The following is a 23,044-nucleotide window of genomic DNA, read 5'->3' as shown; positions in this document are numbered from 1 at the left end:
GATTGACTTCTTGTATTTTTTGTGTGAAAAGTGTCCATAAATTTGAATAGATTTGTTAAATAAGATGGTGCTAAACCCTGTAGGCATTTAAATAGCATAATTAATAAATCATTTTCCCATCTGTCATGGACACTCTTCCATTTTAGTGAGGACATCAATTCTGTTATAGGGGTGTACATATCAGCATAAAGAATGATTCTAGCTACTCTATTTTGAAGTACTTGTAGACGATTAACAAGTTCTAAGTTACAATTTGACCAAACATTACTACAGTAATCAAAACAAGGTAATACTATTGCATTAGCAAGTAGTCTTAAAGCAAAATTTGGAATATAATATCTTAATCTACGAATAATACCGATACGTTGTGATACTCTAGAAGCTACTTGTTCAACATGCTCTTTCCATGACATAAAAGTGAATCAAATGTAAGTCCAAGATATTTAAAATTGTCAACTCTTTCGACATCATTGCCATTAATAGAAAGAGAAATATGGGTTTCAGAAGATCCAAACGATCAGTTCATGCCAACTCCTGACTCCAGCATTTATGGCGAGAACTATTGTGATCGCGATTGGCAGACTCTTTGGATACTTATACGTGGTAGTGACCCAATTGACATCATCACTACACCGGTTATAATGGTTGACTTTGGTGTGGCTCCTGTTGATGTTGACGACTTCTATGAAGAAGATCTTGTTAACAATCTTGCCAGTTTGGTATATATAATAAGTAAATAGCTTTCTTTAACCATATTAAAGTATCACATAATCTATCCAGATTTCTTCTTTTTTCAGTTTCATATGTTTAGAAATGAGTTGAATTTTATTTAATTACCTATTCTTTTAATATCTAAACAATAATTAATATTTTTTCCTTACAGGCAATTCAACCCATGATGAGTTAGTTAACCTTCAAGCAGAAATTGTTAATGCAGCACAAACCGGTACTTTGTACGAGAGTCTTGAAGTTGAGGTTATTAGCAATGACCGATTCTTCTCCCCCAGCTGAAGACCCAACAAGGGGTGTGAGAGCAACAAATACAACAGGAGGTCCAAGTACAGGCAATGAAACGTAAGTCACATTTTAAGAAGTAATGAGTTGAAGTAGAGTTTTCTGTAGAGTTACTGTAGTATAGAACTGGCTTGTATCGTCTTGTCCAAAGTCTTAAATTGTATTCTCATGTGTGGCGTGCAACAAACATAACCATAATGCCTATATCATTACAAACCAACATAACTAATTGGTTCACAGGTATTCTGAGAAGCAAGCTGAAGAAGAGGCATCTAGTGACCAAGGAGTAGAAATCATCTATCAATTCCAAAGCACAATGAGTATACGTTTACGGCTGATGCTATGGAGAACCATCCATTTGAGGTTCAGCCTTGCATCTCTATATTGGATACCAGTGTAGGTTTTAACACAATTCTTTCTAAACTCCAATATACTGTAGGCTATCAAGCTTTGGTAATACACCATAGGTTTGATACAAATATTCTACGAAAAAAAGGAATTATTCAATGATTTTTTGATTTTTTCAGGCTGAAATTGTGCAAAATCTGGGACATTCTTCACATCCATGGAAAATGCCCAGGAGTATCTGATGCAGAGCTCATCAGCAACAACACTGTAGATATAATCCATGGCTGGGCCAACTTCACTGATCTTGCCATTAATCTGTCGGGAAGTGGTTACTTCTTTGAATTCAGCATTGTTTATTCCAACTCATCCACGCTAGAAGGTATCAACTCAACAGAGTTTTCTGTCATTGAGGGTGTTTTCCACATATCAATCGCAGATCAACAGTAAAAGTTTTGGAGAAATTTAATGTTCAGTTTAATCTAATTGAAGATTTTACAACGGATATTGCAGAACATCTGGATTCCAAGGTTGGTGATTTTTTAATTAATTATAAGTCATTTTCAAATTGTCAATGCAGTTCTCTCTCTAATTAACCATCCATCTTCTATTTAATACTGCATTATAATTAAAAAATCACCATCAATTGTAGACTAGTGACGTATCCAATCTAAGAGCAACTTCTTTTTGAAGACTAACAGTCCATTTCAAATTGTCAATGCAGGTCTCCCTCTATTTAACCCACTACCTTCTAATAATACTTCCGCCTACCCCAATTTTAAAAGCATCTTCAATTGTAGACTATCGTATCCACTATAAGAGCAACTTATGTTGAAGACTAGCCAAAAGTACCTACAAGTCACTCCCATAAAAATCCAATTACAGACTACTTTCAAATTTGATTTCATCGGCTGTATAAATCACCTCAAATTAAAGACAACCTCCAGAACAATTGGATAAATATTGGTCAAACATTGGTCAAACAAGGATAAATATAATATTCTAGGCTTTTCCTTAGGCTTTTTGTCTGGCACTTACTTGTTTTGGGTTCAGGCAGTCTTTAATTTCAGTATTTTGCAACTTAATAACAAGTTGTGTTAAAATACTTCTATAAGGGAACATATTAAGTGGATTGTTTTTAATAACAGATAATGATCACAAATCACAGGAGATCAGGAAAGTGCTAGATATGCACAAGCATGTGATGCGGTATATGCCCAAAATAAAAAGCAGGCAGCAGAGACTTCGAGGCCACAAGAACAGCCAATAGCCAAGGACATATCAACCTTGAAGAATTATAATGCAATTGCTGTAGTTGCGGGTGAAAACGTTAAACACGGCACATCTTTTTTTTAAAAAAATAGGCATTGTTGCTGGTACAATGCAAACTTCACTCTCACAAAGCATAAACACCTTAAAAACCAGAATCTCGCCAAAACCTAGATTATCTCAAAATATTTCCTGCCCTTTATATAGTCCGTACAGCTTATTACCCTCACAGTACATATCTTTTACTTACCTGTTCTGCCAGTAGGTAATTGAAAAATCAGCAAATTTTGTCAAATTAACAAGTGGCAACACTTGTACAGGTAAGAAGAATAAGAAAACTTAATTTTTTTTAATTAATTATTTTATTGTGTTTTTCTATAGGAGATAACCCAGAAGCCTAGAAGTAGAAATGAATACTTTTACAGGTAAGCTTTAATATAGTTTATAAACAAAGTATGTAAAATGAGAATACTTCTTTTGCTAATAGAAGAGACAATTCCAGAGTGCCATAAAATCAAGACCATATATTTGTTGGTTCTAAACATGGAAACAAATTTTATGGTAGATCTTAAGTTCTTCAATGCAATCAGTGCAATCAAAGTACTTAATGTACAGATATATATTAGGAATATATTAAATTGTTAACTTTTCATTTATTATTGATCAGCAGATGAAACTTTTAAAGAAGAAGAAAACATCACAGGTAAGCTTATAAAACATTACTAATAAAAATCTATACCAGCTGGTGCTGAGGTGAGGTGAAATTAAGATTGACTCTTTCTATGAAGTTCTTTTTTAGTGTTAAAATTAATTAATCCATGTCCCATTTTCCCTTCCAATCTGTCCCTGTGTCATAAGAAATGTTTAAGAGTTGTGCAACTGTAGATGCCGGAAATGGCACTTATCAGACACAAATTAGATTTTCGTAAACATTACATTCTTAACATTTTATTGTTGTTTATCAGCAGATGATGCTGATAATTATGGACAACTAGAAATTGCCACAACATCAGGTAAGTCTACTACAATATTAGCAGCAAAACATTTGAAAACACAAATGTACAATGTATCAAGAACGAAAATGTATAAAATATTAATGTTATAAATTGTTTTTGTTTACTACTATAGGAGATGACCTATACAACCATGACGATCTCACAGGTAAGTTTTTATTTAAAAAGGTTCGTTCTTCACATGCCAAAGAGCATTCAATTGGTTAAATAGCAGTGCATATATATGATTAGACTGGGTTCCAGCCCGTAAATAGTAAAGATAAATAATTTGGCACATATGGTATGATAACCTACGTCATTCTTATCGGATGTTTGCGGGCATGCAAATGGATTTCTTCACATATTTCCCCAGTGCGTAAATCTGAGTATTATATTATACGTATAAAACGCCATATGTGCCAAAATTTACGGGCTGGAACCCAGTCTAATATAGGATGGATGTCTGAGGTTGTCATATGTACCTGTAGGCCTATACTTCTTAAGGGCGCGTTTATACAACACGCTATTACACACATATTCAACACGCCTACGAGAAGTGTGTTCTATAACATCGAAGAGATTCCGTGTAATGAGATTTTAATTGCAAAAAAGGCTACTTGGCTGAATCCTAACATTTTGTGGATTACTGGTTGCTGTTATTATTATAAATAATAGTGTAATTTGATATTTGGGCTACAATAGTCTATAGATTATAGCATGGATTAATTAGTTTAAACTAATTGATACATGGTTATATACTACAAGTTGATCAATTTGGAAATGTTTGCAATATTAAAAGTGTAATTTGATATTTGGGCTACAATAGTCTATAGCATGTATTAATTAGTTTAAACTAATTGATTCCGTAAATCTTCTAATTGTAACCCTGGGTTATTATTTTTTGATTGTTTTTTAGGGTGGGTTACTATTAGAAGTGGGGGGGGGGGGGAAGGGGGATTACTATTGGAGTAGTGGGTTATTATTACTAATCTTAAATTAGGCACCTGAAAATAGTAACCCACCCCAACTTTTCCGGTCAGCAAATCATAGAAAAATAATAAAACAGTACGAATAAATAAATTTGTTTGAACTTTATTTTATAAACTCAAAAACACTCAGTCCTCCCGACATCAACATGCATTATCTCCTTATTTTCAAAATATTGCTGCATAATAAACGACCAGTCTTAATGTCATTTTTTCAATAGTTTTTGTGACTCTAATAATAACCTCCCCCATGGGTTACTAGTAGTAGTAGTGTGTTATTATTATAGATTGACTTATAAGTTGGGTTACTACTAGAAGCGGGGTTACTATTAGAGTGTGGGTTACTATTAGAATTGACGGTACATGGTATAGAGATAGAGTGGAGATAGATTTCATACATGTTAAAAACGTCAAATGTTTTTAAAAAAATTACCGGTATGAATATGAAAATATGAAGCACAATTAGTGTAGTATGTTCCTTAATAAAATTCTTAAAATTAATACTAGTGTAACAGACTGAAATTAGGAACTATCCAGTGTATGTTAGATTCAATTAATAGTATTCCTAACACAGTACATTACTGTAGCAGCTTTGAGCGAGTAGCCAGATTTCTAATTCTTACATGATTGTACAGTAGAACAAATCATCAATAAAATAATCCAATACTTTTACTGGATTTGGACATCAGATGAATCTAAAGATGTTAAAAACCACATGGACAATTGTTATTTAAATATTTTCAACGTCATGACAATACAAATTACATATTTAGAATATGACATCAACTAAGAACAATATAGCCATAGAAAATGAGAAAAACTGCAACCAGCTGCCCAAGAACATTTACTCCATCAACACATCAGACACTAGGCCTATATGAAAAGGAAAAAGACATTATTAATGTTAACACAACGAGTACCAGACAACATAACTCTTTTGGGATCATTTCAGCCACCAGTTATTGCGGCCGTCAGTTATGCCAGTACATTTTTTTTTTTTTTTATTTTACATGTGCCAATAAGTATGTGTGATTTTTATAAATAAAGTTGTTTTGTTTCCGTTTTGGTTTTATTCTGCAATTTGTGTTTTTTAAATGTTGGAAATTAGTTTATTTATTATTAGTTACCATTACCAATATTAATAATTAATATTCATTTTATCGATAACAGGATTATGGTTTCTGTATCAAGTTATAAACTCCAAGTGCATAAGAAATGAAGAAGTACAATTAAAAAAACGGGAAATATTGTGTTTATGAGATGAGCCTTGTTGTTTGGGGTATCATGTATAATAATGATATGCAGAAATAGGAAAAGACGTAAAAAAAAGAAATATACGATTAATTATTATAATTAATCATTAAAACTAGATGTTAGATTAGTAAAATTTGTTTTGTATTAAGACACATTGATTAGTATTTATCGGCTGTTTAATAATTAATTAATATTTACTATATTCATAAAAACATTGCGCGGCTGATACTTGACTAGTTACTAAACTAGTTTAATGGCCATTTAGTTCTGTGTTTATTTATGGCTATTTGGAGGCCTCCTTTTGTTTGGTGCGCATACAAAAGTGGGCCCGATCATCCGTTTAACAGTGGTGGCGCCAGTGGGGGGGGGGGGGCTCTAGCCCCCTCGTCGGGGAGCCTAGCCCCCCCGTCGGGGAACACGGGTACTTTTTGTCGGGGAATATAATATACAGTAAAAAACGTTCGCGTTCACTTCATATAGCTTCAGCGCCTAGAAAACCACGACGTTCCATTGACCGTGAGAGTACGTCAGAGGGCTAATATGCACTTTTATGCATTCATTATTGCCAGCGATCTAACTTACTACTAAACATTAGCTAGGTACGCACTTGTCTGGCGGTATCCCTTTGTTCGAATCGTTCAACGTTGGGTCGAGACGCGTGATATCATGTTTCATCCAGGGACCAAAATGTGTACTGTAGTTATTTTCCAGGCGAAGTTTACCGACGGTTACGTCGTGTACTGCGTCGACGTACGCTACACTACAGCAAAAACGAATTATGTTAAATTGTTCGTATGTTCACCAATTTTTTAATTTACAAGTAACCTTCTGTACCGTGGGGCACCTAAAATAAATTTTTCATCCATTACTAAACAAAAAAACATGCCCTTTTCGCTTAGCCAACATCTTATTATAGCTAAGTTATTACATTTTCAATATCCTGTATGTCATGAATTTCTCACCACTCGCGGAAGTAGTCCAGATGGTACGCACGCATACACCTGGGAGGAATAAACTTATTTCCCCGACTGAAAAAGGTCTACGCTTGCGTTTTTAAAGCCTCTAGGCCTGATGTTTCCAAAGTATAAAATGCAATTTTTTTGAAGACCTGCAGCTCTAGTTTAAAACATTTTTTTAGCTCAGCCCCAACAATAAAGCTGGTCATATTTCGAAGAACAAGAAGTACATTTTCCGGGACCTAACATCTCTATTTTTCAAACATTTCTTAGCTCAGTCACAACCATGATAGGGACTTATATATTTTGTTTCATGTTTTGAAGTATAATAAGTCCAATTTCCGGGACCTCCAACTCTATTTTTCTAAATTTTCTTTGAACTTTTATTTTTTAAATTGAAAAATATGGATTGAAACAGTCATCGCGCATCGTTTTTTTGCACGCAGTATTTTATTTATGCATTATAAAAAATGGAAAAAATGGCTACCCTAAATCTGATTAAAAAGACCTCAAATGACGCTAGAACGCGTTGCTTCCGGGGGCTTCGCCCCCTGGACCCCACCAGGGGCCCTTGGCGGCCCCCGGGCCCCCAGCCTAGTGATGCTCGCTTCGCTCGCATAGCCGGCCTCGTCGGGGAATGTAGCCCCCGCGTCGGGAAGATCCTGGCGCCACCCCTGCCGTTTAACACCCATACGCGAATCCTGGGCGAATATCTACTAGGCCTATTCTAGGCCTACCTAGCTAGGCTTAGGCTAGGGCCTAGCCTAAGAAGAATAAGCTAAATAGGCCTAGCTAGGCCCCTAGGCTAGTTATTTAATTTTGGCCCTAATTAATAGCGATATACAGTACTATGCGGCGACTATAATAGGCTAGGCCTAACCTTTTAGCTTAGCTGACTAGGCCTATGCAACTAGTTTTTAAAATTGGTACCAACTCACCTCACGCCCAGCCAGGCGGCAAAGGCAACAACAAATTAAAAGACATGCCTCTAGGACCTAAAATTATTTATAAATTTGGTGAAACAGAATTTAACCATTTAATTATTTTGTTTTATATAAATTGTAGCCTTAAGGATTGACAGAAAATAAACTTAGATAGGGGTCAATCGGTTGATTTTACTTCCCTCTTTTTAGTGTAAAATGGCCTTAAGGGTAATATAATAAATTCCCCTTAGCACAGCGATTGTGGTATGAAAACGTTAAGGGGAAAGACAAAAAGGGTTATATCTGCCATTTTACCTACAAAATAAAAAAAAAAGTTTGTATCGTAATTGGAATCATTAACATATATGTTGAAACGCAAAAAAGAATATATTTAGCCGATATTTTGGTTTAAAACGGTTGGAATACCATCTTTCCCACTACACCTGTACAAACCATTTGCATAACAACGCCGACATACCACCAACGATGAGATATAAATTCTTTTCTAAACACGTAACGAAGAGAACTATAATTCCTTTTTTTCTGACATTCAATTGTTAGTCATTCGCGGCGGTCAACGCACCACACTGTTGAATTTTGATGTTGTTAATCTTTTACATTATATTATCCTAAATTAACCTGACTCTCTAAATATCTCTCTTTCAAAATAAAAGAAAAGCATTTTATATTTATTTTAAAAAAAAAGAAATCCGTAGAGATTCGAACCCCAGCCAGTAGAGCTGAGAGAATTCAATCCAAACGATAGTTACTAGAGCACTACCCGTTATGCCACAATGTACACGAGTAATAAAAGGTGACAATAGTATAGTCTTATACGCGCTTCATATTACGTCATTCTAATCGTTACGTCATAAATTTTCATATTCATGACGTAATTTTGAGGAAACGAATCTAGTTTTAACCTTGCTATTAACCAGAGGGCCGGGTAGCTCAGTTGGTAGAGCGTCATGGAACACGATTATCGTGGGTTCAAACCCCATGCCGGTCGGTGGAAAAGAGTTAAAGCTATGCGAGCTTCTGTGTTTGGGGTTCACAGATTTAAACGTCCCCCTTTCCACCACACATTATGAGGCAATAACATCAAAGCATCTGATGTGTGGTACCCCCAAGGCTGTGAGAGAGCCTTACCGTGCTAGAGGCAAGGGAGCACACCATCATTTTTTTTGGCTTCCCGCCTCTTTCCGATCTCGTAAATTTTATGTTTGGCGCCCTCAATTTTAAGAACACCTTAGTTATGTCAGAAAATTAGGAACAAATAAATAGAAATGTGTAAAGATGCCGATGCCTAGCCTGGCTAGTGTATTCTCTCTATTTATTTAAATACATATGCATTATTGTAATAAATAATTTCACAATTTTTTTTTAAATTGAATTATTAACTTTGAACAAACGAACATTATTCGAAACCATGTACTACATTTTACTGTGTTTGATCATGAATAAATGAAATGAATTAAGTGAATAATTGATCATGAAAAATCAAAACAACTGATACAATGAATTAAATGATGAACAACAGCAGCCATCCAACCAACCTATTGATTGCTACTCCTATACAAATATTGATCAGTTGGTATGCCGTGCGTTATTATGCAAATGAGTTGGTGCAGGTGTAGTGGGGAAGATGGTATTGTTATTCATTGCGGTCAACACGCCACACTGTTGAATGTTGATATTGTTGATTATTCAAATCTTGTAAGAAAAACTATTTCTCCGGGCGGGAACCTAGCAGATCCCCTCATTTAGTTTGAAAGAAATCTCGAAAAGAAATCCATCTGGAAAAGATCTACACACATGTTCTAGCTATTCCAAATCCATTATAAAAATAATACCATTTATAATGCAAATGGCGAATGTAAAAAAAAAAACAGACGTTAAGGCGAAATCGCAAAATTATATTTGTTGACAAATGTTATGGACATTTTAATTCACGTTCATTCCCCTGATATAGTATAGTTTAAACTACACACTGTTCTAGCTATTCCAAATCCAGTATGAATTATAATACCATTTATAATGCGATGTAGGCCTAGGCCTAAATGGCGAATGTTAAAAAAACAGACGTTAAGGCGAAATAGTAAAATTATATTTGTTGACAAATTTTATTGAAATTTTAATTCACGACTGCTTTAATCTCACTCTTCCCTGATATAGTGTAGTCAAAACTACTATCACACATGTTCTAGCTATTCTAAATCCACTAAAAAATAATAATACCATTTATAATTTGCAATGTAAATGGCGAATGTTAAAAAAACAGACGTTAAGGCGAAATAGTAAAAAGAGCTGTCCCCAATTAAACGAGGGGTTCTACTATAATATAAATGTAGGCCTACACTATAATAGCTTATGAGAAGAAAAATTTACTACACAAATGTTATAATGTAAAAGAAAAATACTAGTATCAAGTTTTTTTTTTAATAACTTAGGCGCACTTTTAGTAAAAAAATGTTGTAAATGTATAGTAGAACCATAGGCATCATATTTTGAAAGATAAAAAATGTCCAAATCATCTAAAATTCTAGTAAATTACCCAATTTTTTTACTAAAGATAAATAAATACATATAGAATTATTGTACCAAATTTGAACAAAATTGAAGTTGGTTAAGTATTTTTTCCACGATGGTTTTTGAATGATGTTTTTACAGTTTTATTTTATCCAAATAATACTAATTAATTTCTATCACTAATAAAAATCTAACTTTTCGATATACTGTATTACAATTTTGGAATTAAATACTCTTTTATGAGTGGAACACACTTATGCTATTAAATATTAAAATGTAATGTAATTATTAGTCATTAATTAGATATTACTTAACTTTTTTTCCCCGTTATTTGAAACCTACGCGAAATAATAAGAGAGGACGCTGTTTTACTGGTAATAGATATGGTTATTATGTGTTGCATTCTTCCGCTCGAGTATTCTTTAACCCCACAGACTACATCGCCCAGATAAATAGCGAGATCCTAAATGTTTTTGTATTCTTATACTATAGGAAAGATGATTCCATTTTACTAAAGGAACCTTTAGAAATACAATAGCTTTATTTATTTGCAGTTTATTCAACAAGAAACGGAAACTAAATATCTAAATAAATAAAGTATAGACATAATGAATTAAATTAATAAGTACTTTTAGTACGAGAAAATGTATTAACAATGGGCAAAATGTGTAGCATTGATGCCATAAAAAATAAATTGACGAGTATCGGTAAATATGTAGGCTTAGCTCGTGGTTCAGTGTGTAGCGGAGGAAATTCACTTTAGCTGCGTATCCTTATTACCACAACGCGAGAGAAATTGGCCTAACGGGTAGGCCTAGGACTTGTAGTGTGGGGGGCCTAGAAAGTCAAGCAGAGTGCCTCGGCCAACCTACGTTCCTCTAGTAGGTAGAATGTTAATTTAGACCAGGCCATTTTTAAATAGGGCTGTATAGCGGAAATAGTTCTGCAGACGTTCCAACCCTCCCGATTTATCCGGGAGTCTCCCGAATTTTAACATCACCTCCCGGTCTCCCGAATTTTAAATATATTTCCCGATTTCACACATTTCTATAAAATTCAGTATTATTGCATTAAATTAAAATCTATCTTCTCACGAAAGTTAATATTACAAATTAATTTAATCTCACACGTCGTACGTGCCACCCCGTATGGTACAACGAACATGTAATGTATGTAAAAGATTGTATAGCATAGTACATCGTACTGTAAGGCGACGTCCTTTGTGTTTACCGACAGTACGCGATTCTTGCCTTTAGCGATAAAGCTACAGTATCAGTAGAGTAGGCGCACGTGTACTGAAACTTTTTCCTGGTTACAAGTTTGACCTAATTCCCATGCCCAGGGAAGGCATCATCGTCAGTGTAGTAGTAGTAGTAGTAGTAGTAGTAGTAGTAGTAGTAGTAGTAGTACTATGCGACGTCCTTTGTGTTTACCGACAGTACGCGATGAATCTACAGTATCAGTAGTAGGCGCGCGTGTACTGAAATTGCTAGTTAATTAAGTTCTTTGACCCAATTCCAATGCCCAGGCATCGATCGTACCACCATCGTACAGTGCTGTATGTATTCTCACTGCGCATGTACCGGAAAAGTACTTGTAGTACTGTATTTTGCGTACATACTTTCGCGAATTGCAATCACTCGTGAAATTTTCTGGTTTTACAGTATGTCGGAAAAACGTAGTAGCGTAGTTTTAGAGACTAAAGAAAGTTGTAAAAAGAAAACATATAAAACTAGATTTTCTAATGAATGAAAAAATTTTATTAATTGTTATTTCGATTGTAACTAGTAATGGTGACGTGGTTAAATGATACTGAAGGCCTATTATTACAGATAAATAAATAATACATTGTAACTGAAATACTGTACTGTCACCGATGTAATAATATAACAATAAAAATAATACTAATTACGATACACGTGCGTACATGCATATACAATGCGTCAACTTCAATATCTCCCTCTGATTTGCAAAGAGCTGTCTTAAGGGTAACGGGACGATTCGGCCCTGAGACGATTCGGCCCGGGACGATTCGGCCCTGGGACGATTCGGCCCGGGACTATTCGGCCCGGAACGATTCGGCCCTGATACGATTCGGCACACTTAAATTTATCGGCTTTGATATGCATTTTATAAGCATAAAATAAGCTTTTTCCCAAACTTTATTTCCAGAGAGACTATGGGGTAGTACTACTAGGGATAAAGATGCAATAAAGCAAACATTTTGAAAACATTGTCGAAAATGATCAATTTTAGTCACGCGAACAATGTAAACAAGTTACGCCCTCTGTTGGCCGCTTGGCGAATGCACGAAATAAACAAGGTTTTCGAAGTAATAAATTCATTATAAAATTACGTTTTTTTAGCAATTTATTATATATATTATCAAAATTGTCAATGTCAATAAAATACGGATTGTTAAACACCTTTAAAAACTTGATAAATACCCAACAAAAATGAATATGAATTTGGTCTAAAGTGAGACGTTTCGGCCCACAAAGTGGGATGTTTCGGCCCAAAAGTGGGCCGAATCGTCCCACCAAAAGTGGACCGAATAGTCCCGGGCCGAATCGTCTCAGTGCCGAATCGTCCCTGTGGTAGGTAACGGGACGATTCGGCCCTGAGACGATTCGGCCCGGGACGATTCGGCCCTGGGACGATTCGGCCCGGGACTATTCGGCCCGGGACGATTCGGCCCTGAGACGATTCGGCACACTTACATTTATCGGCTTTGATATGCATTTTATAAGCAAAAATAAGCTTTTTCCCCAAACTTTATTTCCAGAGAGACTATGGGGTAGTACTACTAGGGATAAAGATGCAATAAAGCAAACATTTTGAAAACATTGTCGAAAATGATCAATTTTTAGTCACGCGAACGATGTAAACAAGTTACGCCCTCTGTTGGCCGCTTGGCGAATGCACGAAATAAACAAGGTTTTCGAAGTAATAAATTCATTATAAAATTACGTTTTTTTTAGTAATATTATATATATTATATCAAAATGTCAATATCAATAAAATACGGATTGTTAAACACCTTTAAAAACTTGATAAATACCCACAAAACTGAATATGAATTTGGTCTGAGGTGAGACGTTTCGGCCCACAAAGTGGGATGTTTCGGCCCGAAAGTGGGCCGAATCGTCCCACCAAAAGTGGGCCGAATAGTCCCGGACCGAATCGTCTCAGGGCCGAATCGTCCCTGAACCGATCTGGTAGTAGAGAATATCTACAGCCGGTAGCATTAGTGATATAGCATATATACATATTTGTCCGATGATGTATTTATATAGTTGTTGGAGTGTAGTATGAGTAGACCTAGTATATATAGACACACGCCTAGTAAGGTTGATTTGAACATTTCTGGCAACAAAATATTCGACACTGTCTTAATAATACGTTCAGCACACAATTTATTCCGATGGTATCCGGCGCCCCGTACTTTGAAAAGCGTAACCTAATACAGTAATACGGTTTCCTTATTTGGCCGTGTCCATGTTTGGACTGCGTAGCGAAAAGCCTGTGATCGTAGCTGCTATAGGCCTGGCCAAACTAAGCTACAAATTCGGGTTAAACTTACGGGATCGCAAAAATACGAAGTGTTCTAGTGTACCTGTGTTGACTAACAATCAGGATATTTGATAAAGAATAATTGTATCCAACTGGAAATGCGTATATTTAGGCCGATATTTAGTAATTCTTTCCGAGAATTTCAAATCTAACCACCACTCAATAGCGCCACCATACATTTTGTAATGTAATAACTCTCAGCAACGGTTCAGGGACGATTCGGTCCTGAGACGATTCGGCCCGGGACTATTCGGCCCACTTTTGGTGGGACGATTCGGCCCACTTTTGGGCCGAAACATCCCACTTTGTGGGCCGAAACGTCTCACTTTAGACCAAATTCATATTCATTTTTTTTTTATTTATCAAGTTTTTAAAGGTGTTTAACAATCCGTATTTTATTGATATTGACAAAGTTGATATAATGTATATAATAAATTACTAAAAAAACGTAATTTTATATTCAATTTATTACTTCGAAAACCTTGTTTATTTCGTGCATTCGCCAAGCGGCCAACAGAGGGCGTAACTTATTTACATCGCGCGCGTGACTAAAAAATGATTATTTTCGACAATGTTTTCAAAATGTTTGCTTTATTGCATCTTTATCCCTAGTAGTGCTACCCCATAGTCTCTCTGAAAATAAAGTTTGGGGAAAAAAGCTTATTTTATGCTTATAAATGCATATCAAAGCCGATAAATGTAAGTGTGCCGAATCGTCTCAGGGCCGAATCGTCTCGGGCCGAATAGTCCCGGGCCGAATCGTCCCAGGGCCGAATCGTCCCGGGCCGAATCGTCTCAGGGCCGAATCGTCCCGTTACCTCAGCAACGACCTACTCACCCTTTATAAGCATAATACAGACATTAAGTATCCCGGACAATTGAAAACCAAGAAAGACATGAAACAACTTAAAGAACTAGCCAATGAAAGATCAGACTGGAAGAAACTAGTAAAAGAGATTTACGGAGCAGCCCAAGCGGAAATGTCGGCAGACATTTCAGCGGAAAGGCAGTAATAATAAATAATATCTATATAATTAATAACATGCCTAAAGCAGGCTCTAACCTAGGTACGTACATGGCGAATCGATGATTACTTACTTTAACTGTTCTAAATGATATATATGTTTAATAATGTCAATAAAATACATTGTGGTATTTTTATTGTATATTAATATAAAATAATAAGCCAAATATTAAGAATAATATATATTTTTTTTCAATAAAGTATATCAATATATATATATAAACACATTAGGCAATGAACATTAATTCGAAACCGCCCGGTGATATACTGAAATTTAATTAATTAATTTGAAACGATAAAGATGAGGAAATCTGTGAGAATGAGAAAAAGTCGCCCCAACCGAGACTCGAACTCGGACCGCCTGCTTGATATGCAGATGTCCTAACCATTAGACCACTGGGGCTTTCATGTTGTTATACTTGTACTGATGAAGGGCTAGTGTTGCCCGAAAGCTCTGCTAACTTTTCTGGCTGTTTTACTTATCGTTTTGATTTAGCTTTTCGCTTTTTTTTTGTATCTCCATTGAGATCCAGCCACTGATACCCACAGCATTGTCATTTTTTCAGTTATTTGCCTTTGGATTTATATATTTGTTATTGTATATTAATTAATTAGTAAAGTAACTAGTAGTGTTCGCAATCATAATTTAATTACAATAACATGATGAAATCAATTTATTTATTTAATATCCTAAATTATTTTATACCTTCAGATATATATAAATATTGATCAATTTAAAATGAGTTTTAAATACTAAAATAAGATGCAAGTGTCTGTACGGTACGGTAATTAATTACGCGAATTTCTGCTAATAACTCGACTGGCGGCCGGCCAGGAATAGTGCTGTAGAAGGTCGCGTTTTCGTCCCCACGTCGCTTTATTGAAAACACAAAACAATAGTATTACAATGGAATAACACTTAATGTATAACACACCCTATTACTAATCAATAAAAAAAAGAAGAAAAGATCCAAGAAGAAATCCATTATAAAAATAATACCATTTATAATGCAAATGGCGAATGTAAAAAAAAAAACAGACGTTAAGGCGAAATCGCAAAATTATATTTGTTGACAAATGTTATGGACATTTTAATTCACGTTCATTCCCCTGATATAGTATAGTTTAAACTACACACTGTTCTAGCTATTCCAAATCCAGTATGAATTATAATACCATTTATAATGCGATGTAGGCCTAGGCCTAAATGGCGAATGTTAAAAAAACAGACGTTAAGGCGAAATAGTAAAATTATATTTGTTGACAAATTTTATTGAAATTTTAATTCACGACTGCTTTAATCTCACTCTTCCCTGATATAGTGTAGTCAAAACTACTATCACACATGTTCTAGCTATTCTAAATCCACTAAAAAATAATAATACCATTTATAATTTGCAATGTAAATGGCGAATGTTAAAAAAACAGACGTTAAGGCGAAATAGTAAAAAGAGCTGTCCCCAATTAAACGAGGGGTTCTACTATAATATAAATGTTGGCCTACACTATAATAGCTTATGAGAAGAAAAATTTACTACACAAATGTTATAATGTAAAAGAAAAATACTAGTATCAAGTTTTTTTTTTAATAACTTAGGCGCACTTTTAGTAAAAAAATGTTGTAAATGTATAGTAGAACCATAGGCATCATATTTTGAAAGATAAAAAATGTCCAAATCATCTAAAATTCTAGTAAATTACCCAATTTTTTTACTAAAGATAAATAAATACATATAGAATTATTGTACCAAATTTGAACAAAATTGAAGTTGGTTAAGTATTTTTTCCACGATGGTTTTTGAATGATGTTTTTACAGTTTTATTTTATCCAAATAATACTAATTAATTTCTATCACTAATAAAAATCTAACTTTTCGATATACTGTATTACAATTTTGGAATTAAATACTCTTTTATGAGTGGAACACACTTATGCTATTAAATATTAAAATGTAATGTAATTATTAGTCATTAATTAGATATTACTTAACTTTTTTTCCCCGTTATTTGAAACCTACGCGAAATAATAAGAGAGGACGCTGTTTTACTGGTAATAGATAATACAGTAATACGGTTTCCTTATTTGGCCGTGTCCATGTTTGGACTGCGTAGCGAAAAGCCTGTGATCGTAGCTGCTATAGGCCTGGCCAAACTAAGCTACAAATTCGGGTTAAACTTACGGGATCGCAAAAATACGAAGTGTTCTATAGTGTACCTGTGTTGACTAACAATCAGGATATTTGATAAAGAATAATTGTATCCAACTGGAAATGCGTATATTTAGGCCGATATTTAGTAATTCTTTCCGAGAATTTCAAATCTAACCACCACTCAATAGCGCCACCATACATTTTGTAATGTAATAACTCTCAGCAACGGTTCAGGGACGATTCGGTCCTGAGACGATTCGGCCCGGGACTATTCGGCCCACTTTTGGTGGGACGATTCGGCCCACTTTTGGGCCGAAACATCCCACTTTGTGGGCCGAAACGTCTCACTTTAGACCAAATTCATATTCATTTTTTTTTTATTTATCAAGTTTTTAAAGGTGTTTAACAATCCGTATTTTATTGATATTGACAAAGTTGATATAATGTATATAATAAATTACTAAAAAAACGTAATTTTATATTCAATTTATTACTTCGAAAACCTTGTTTATTTCGTGCATTCGCCAAGCGGCCAACAGAGGGCGTAACTTATTTACATCGCGCGCGTGACTAAAAAATGATTATTTTCGACAATGTTTTCAAAATGTTTGCTTTATTGCATCTTTATCCCTAGTAGTGCTACCCCATAGTCTCTCTGAAAATAAAGTTTGGGGAAAAAAGCTTATTTTATGCTTATAAATGCATATCAAAGCCGATAAATGTAAGTGTGCCGAATCGTCTCAGGGCCGAATCGTCCCGGGCCGAATAGTCCCGGGCCGAATCGTCCCAGGGCCGAATCGTCCCGGGCCGAATCGTCCCGGGCCGAACCGTCCCGTTACCTCAGCAACGACCTACTCACCCTTTATAAGCATAATACAGACATTAAGTATCCCGGACAATTGAAAACCAAGAAAGACATGAAACAACTTAAAGAACTAGCCAATGAAAGATCAGACTGGAAGAAACTAGTAAAAGAGATTTACGGAGCAGCCCAAGCGGAAATGTCGGCAGACATTTCAGCGGAAAGGCAGTAATAATAAATAATATCTATATAATTAATAACATGCCTAAAGCAGGCTCTAACCTAGGTACGTACATGGCGAATCGATGATTACTTACTTTAACTGTTCTAAATGATATATATGTTTAATAATGTCAATAAAATACATTGTGGTATTTTTATTGTATATTAATATAAAATAATAAGCCAAATATTAAGAATAATATATATTTTTTTTCAATAAAGTATATCAATATATATATATAAACACATTAGGCAATGAACATTAATTCGAAACCGCCCGGTGATATACTGAAATTTAATTAATTAATTTGAAACGATAAAGATGAGGAAATCTGTGAGAATGAGAAAAAGTCGCCCCAACCGAGACTCGAACTCGGACCGCCTGCTTGATATGCAGATGTCCTAACCATTAGACCACTGGGGCTTTCATGTTGTAATACTTGTACTGATGAAGGGCTAGTGTTGCCCGAAAGCTCTGCTAACTTTTCTGGCTGTTTTACTTATCGTTTTGATTTAGCTTTTCGCTTTTTTTTTGTATCTCCATTGAGATCCAGCCACTGATACCCACAGCATTGTCATTTTTTCAGTTATTTGCCTTTGGATTTATATATTTGTTATTGTATATTAATTAATTAGTAAAGTAACTAGTAGTGTTCGCAATCATAATTTAATTACAATAACATGATGAAATCAATTTATTTATTTAATATCCTAAATTATTTTATACCTTCAGATATATATAAATATTGATCAATTTAAAATGAGTTTTAAATACTAAAATAAGATGCAAGTGTCTGTACGGTACGGTAATTAATTACGCGAATTTCTGCTAATAACTCGACTGGCGGCCGGCCAGGAATAGTGCTGTAGAAGGTCGCGTTTTCGTCCCCACGTCGCTTTATTGAAAACACAAAACAATAGTATTACAATGGAATAACACTTAATGTATAACACACCCTATTACTAATCAATAAAAAAAAGAAGAAAAGATCCAAGAAGAAATCCATTGTAAAAATAATACCATTTATAATGCAAATGGCGAATGTAAAAAAAAAAACAGACGTTAAGGCGAAATCGCAAAATTATATTTGTTGACAAATGTTATGGACATTTTAATTCACGTTCATTCCCCTGATATAGTATAGTTTAAACTACACACTGTTCTAGCTATTCCAAATCCAGTATGAATTATAATACCATTTATAATGCGATGTAGGCCTAGGCCTAAATGGCGAATGTTAAAAAAACAGACGTTAAGGCGAAATAGTAAAATTATATTTGTTGACAAATTTTATTGAAATTTTAATTCACGACTGCTTTAATCTCACTCTTCCCTGATATAGTGTAGTCAAAACTACTATCACACATGTTCTAGCTATTCTAAATCCACTAAAAAATAATAATACCATTTATAATTTGCAATGTAAATGGCGAATGTTAAAAAAACAGACGTTAAGGCGAAATAGTAAAAAGAGCTGTCCCCAATTAAACGAGGGGTTCTACTATAATATAAATGTAGGCCTACACTATAATAGCTTATGAGAAGAAAAATTTACTACACAAATGTTATAATGTAAAAGAAAAATACTAGTATCAAGTTTTTTTTTTAATAACTTAGGCGCACTTTTAGTAAAAAAATGTTGTAAATGTATAGTAGAACCATAGGCATCATATTTTGAAAGATAAAAAATGTCCAAATCATCTAAAATTCTAGTAAATTACCCAATTTTTTTACTAAAGATAAATAAATACATATAGAATTATTGTACCAAATTTGAACAAAATTGAAGTTGGTTAAGTATTTTTTCCACGATGGTTTTTGAATGATGTTTTTACAGTTTTATTTTATCCAAATAATACTAATTAATTTCTATCACTAATAAAAATCTAACTTTTCGATATACTGTATTACAATTTTGGAATTAAATACTCTTTTATGAGTGGAACACACTTATGCTATTAAATATTAAAATGTAATGTAATTATTAGTCATTAATTAGATATTACTTAACTTTTTTTCCCCGTTATTTGAAACCTACGCGAAATAATAAGAGAGGACGCTGTTTTACTGGTAATAGATAATACAGTAATACGGTTTCCTTATTTGGCCGTGTCCATGTTTGGACTGCGTAGCGAAAAGCCTGTGATCGTAGCTGCTATAGGCCTGGCCAAACTAAGCTACAAATTCGGGTTAAACTTACGGGATCGCAAAAATACGAAGTGTTCTAGTGTACCTGTGTTGACTAACAATCAGGATATTTGATAAAGAATAATTGTATCCAACTGGAAATGCGTATATTTAGGCCGATATTTAGTAATTCTTTCCGAGAATTTCAAATCTAACCACCACTCAATAGCGCCACCATACATTTTGTAATGTAATAACTCTCAGCAACGGTTCAGGGACGATTCGGTCCTGAGACGATTCGGCCCGGGACTATTCGGCCCACTTTTGGTGGGACGATTCGGCCCACTTTTGGGCCGAAACATCCCACTTTGTGGGCCGAAACGTCTCACTTTAGACCAAATTCATATTCATTTTTTTTTTATTTATCAAGTTTTTAAAGGTGTTTAACAATCCGTATTTTATTGATATTGACAAAGTTGATATAATGTATATAATAAATTACTAAAAAAACGTAATTTTATATTCAATTTATTACTTCGAAAACCTTGTTTATTTCGTGCATTCGCCAAGCGGCCAACAGAGGGCGTAACTTATTTACATCGCGCGCGTGACTAAAAAATGATTATTTTCGACAATGTTTTCAAAATGTTTGCTTTATTGCATCTTTATCCCTAGTAGTGCTACCCCATAGTCTCTCTGAAAATAAAGTTTGGGGAAAAAAGCTTATTTTATGCTTATAAATGCATATCAAAGCCGATAAATGTAAGTGTGCCGAATCGTCTCAGGGCCGAATCGTCCCGGGCCGAATAGTCCCGGGCCGAATCGTCCCAGGGCCGAATCGTCCCGGGCCGAATCGTCCCGGGCCGAACCGTCCCGTTACCTCAGCAACGACCTACTCACCCTTTATAAGCATAATACAGACATTAAGTATCCCGGACAATTGAAAACCAAGAAAGACATGAAACAACTTAAAGAACTAGCCAATGAAAGATCAGACTGGAAGAAACTAGTAAAAGAGATTTACGGAGCAGCCCAAGCGGAAATGTCGGCAGACATTTCAGCGGAAAGGCAGTAATAATAAATAATATCTATATAATTAATAACATGCCTAAAGCAGGCTCTAACCTAGGTACGTACATGGCGAATCGATGATTACTTACTTTAACTGTTCTAAATGATATATATGTTTAATAATGTCAATAAAATACATTGTGGTATTTTTATTGTATATTAATATAAAATAATAAGCCAAATATTAAGAATAATATATATTTTTTTTCAATAAAGTATATCAATATATATATATAAACACATTAGGCAATGAACATTAATTCGAAACCGCCCGGTGATATACTGAAATTTAATTAATTAATTTGAAACGATAAAGATGAGGAAATCTGTGAGAATGAGAAAAAGTCGCCCCAACCGAGACTCGAACTCGGACCGCCTGCTTGATATGCAGATGTCCTAACCATTAGACCACTGGGGCTTTCATGTTGTAATACTTGTACTGATGAAGGGCTAGTGTTGCCCGAAAGCTCTGCTAACTTTTCTGGCTGTTTTACTTATCGTTTTGATTTAGCTTTTCGCTTTTTTTTTGTATCTCCATTGAGATCCAGCCACTGATACCCACAGCATTGTCATTTTTTCAGTTATTTGCCTTTGGATTTATATATTTGTTATTGTATATTAATTAATTAGTAAAGTAACTAGTAGTGTTCGCAATCATAATTTAATTACAATAACATGATGAAATCAATTTATTTATTTAATATCCTAAATTATTTTATACCTTCAGATATATATAAATATTGATCAATTTAAAATGAGTTTTAAATACTAAAATAAGATGCAAGTGTCTGTACGGTACGGTAATTAATTACGCGAATTTCTGCTAATAACTCGACTGGCGGCCGGCCAGGAATAGTGCTGTAGAAGGTCGCGTTTTCGTCCCCACGTCGCTTTATTGAAAACACAAAACAATAGTATTACAATGGAATAACACTTAATGTATAACACACCCTATTACTAATCAATAAAAAAAAGAAGAAAAGATCCAAGAAGAAATCCATTATAAAAATAATACCATTTATAATGCAAATGGCGAATGTAAAAAAAAAAACAGACGTTAAGGCGAAATCGCAAAATTATATTTGTTGACAAATGTTATGGACATTTTAATTCACGTTCATTCCCCTGATATAGTATAGTTTAAACTACACACTGTTCTAGCTATTCCAAATCCAGTATGAATTATAATACCATTTATAATGCGATGTAGGCCTAGGCCTAAATGGCGAATGTTAAAAAAACAGACGTTAAGGCGAAATAGTAAAATTATATTTGTTGACAAATTTTATTGAAATTTTAATTCACGACTGCTTTAATCTCACTCTTCCCTGATATAGTGTAGTCAAAACTACTATCACACATGTTCTAGCTATTCTAAATCCACTAAAAAATAATAATACCATTTATAATTTGCAATGTAAATGGCGAATGTTAAAAAAACAGACGTTAAGGCGAAATAGTAAAAAGAGCTGTCCCCAATTAAACGAGGGGTTCTACTATAATATAAATGTAGGCCTACACTATAATAGCTTATGAGAAGAAAAATTTACTACACAAATGTTATAATGTAAAAGAAAAATACTAGTATCAAGTTTTTTTTAATAACTTAGGCGCACTTTTAGTAAAAAAATGTTGTAAATGTATAGTAGAACCATAGGCATCATATTTTGAAAGATAAAAAATGTCCAAATCATCTAAAATTCTAGTAAATTACCCAATTTTTTAACTAAAGATAAATAAATACATATAGAATTATTGTACCAAATTTGAACAAAATTGAAGTTGGTTAAGTATTTTTTCCACGAT

General features: G+C 34.4%; 1 long non-coding RNA gene across 1 annotated transcript; it reads left to right on the top strand.

Annotated features, from left to right (window-relative positions):
- Window positions 1–1,685: 1,685 nt before the first annotated feature.
- On the top strand, window positions 1,686–3,794 carry LOC144856284 (uncharacterized). Its single transcript, XR_013614911.1, has 5 exons — window positions 1,686–1,889; window positions 3,010–3,053; window positions 3,296–3,331; window positions 3,594–3,641; window positions 3,757–3,794. It is a non-coding gene; the product is annotated as an uncharacterized LOC144856284 (long non-coding RNA).
- The last annotated feature ends 19,250 nt before the right edge of the window (window positions 3,795–23,044 follow it).

The sequence above is a fragment of the Antedon bifida genome, chromosome 11, assembly GCF_963402885.1.
Source record: "Antedon bifida chromosome 11, ecAntBifi1.1, whole genome shotgun sequence".
NCBI classification, from domain to species: domain Eukaryota; kingdom Metazoa; phylum Echinodermata; class Crinoidea; order Comatulida; family Antedonidae; genus Antedon; species Antedon bifida.
Note: the sequence above shows the minus strand (reverse complement) of the source record. Positions and strands in the feature narration are given on the sequence as shown.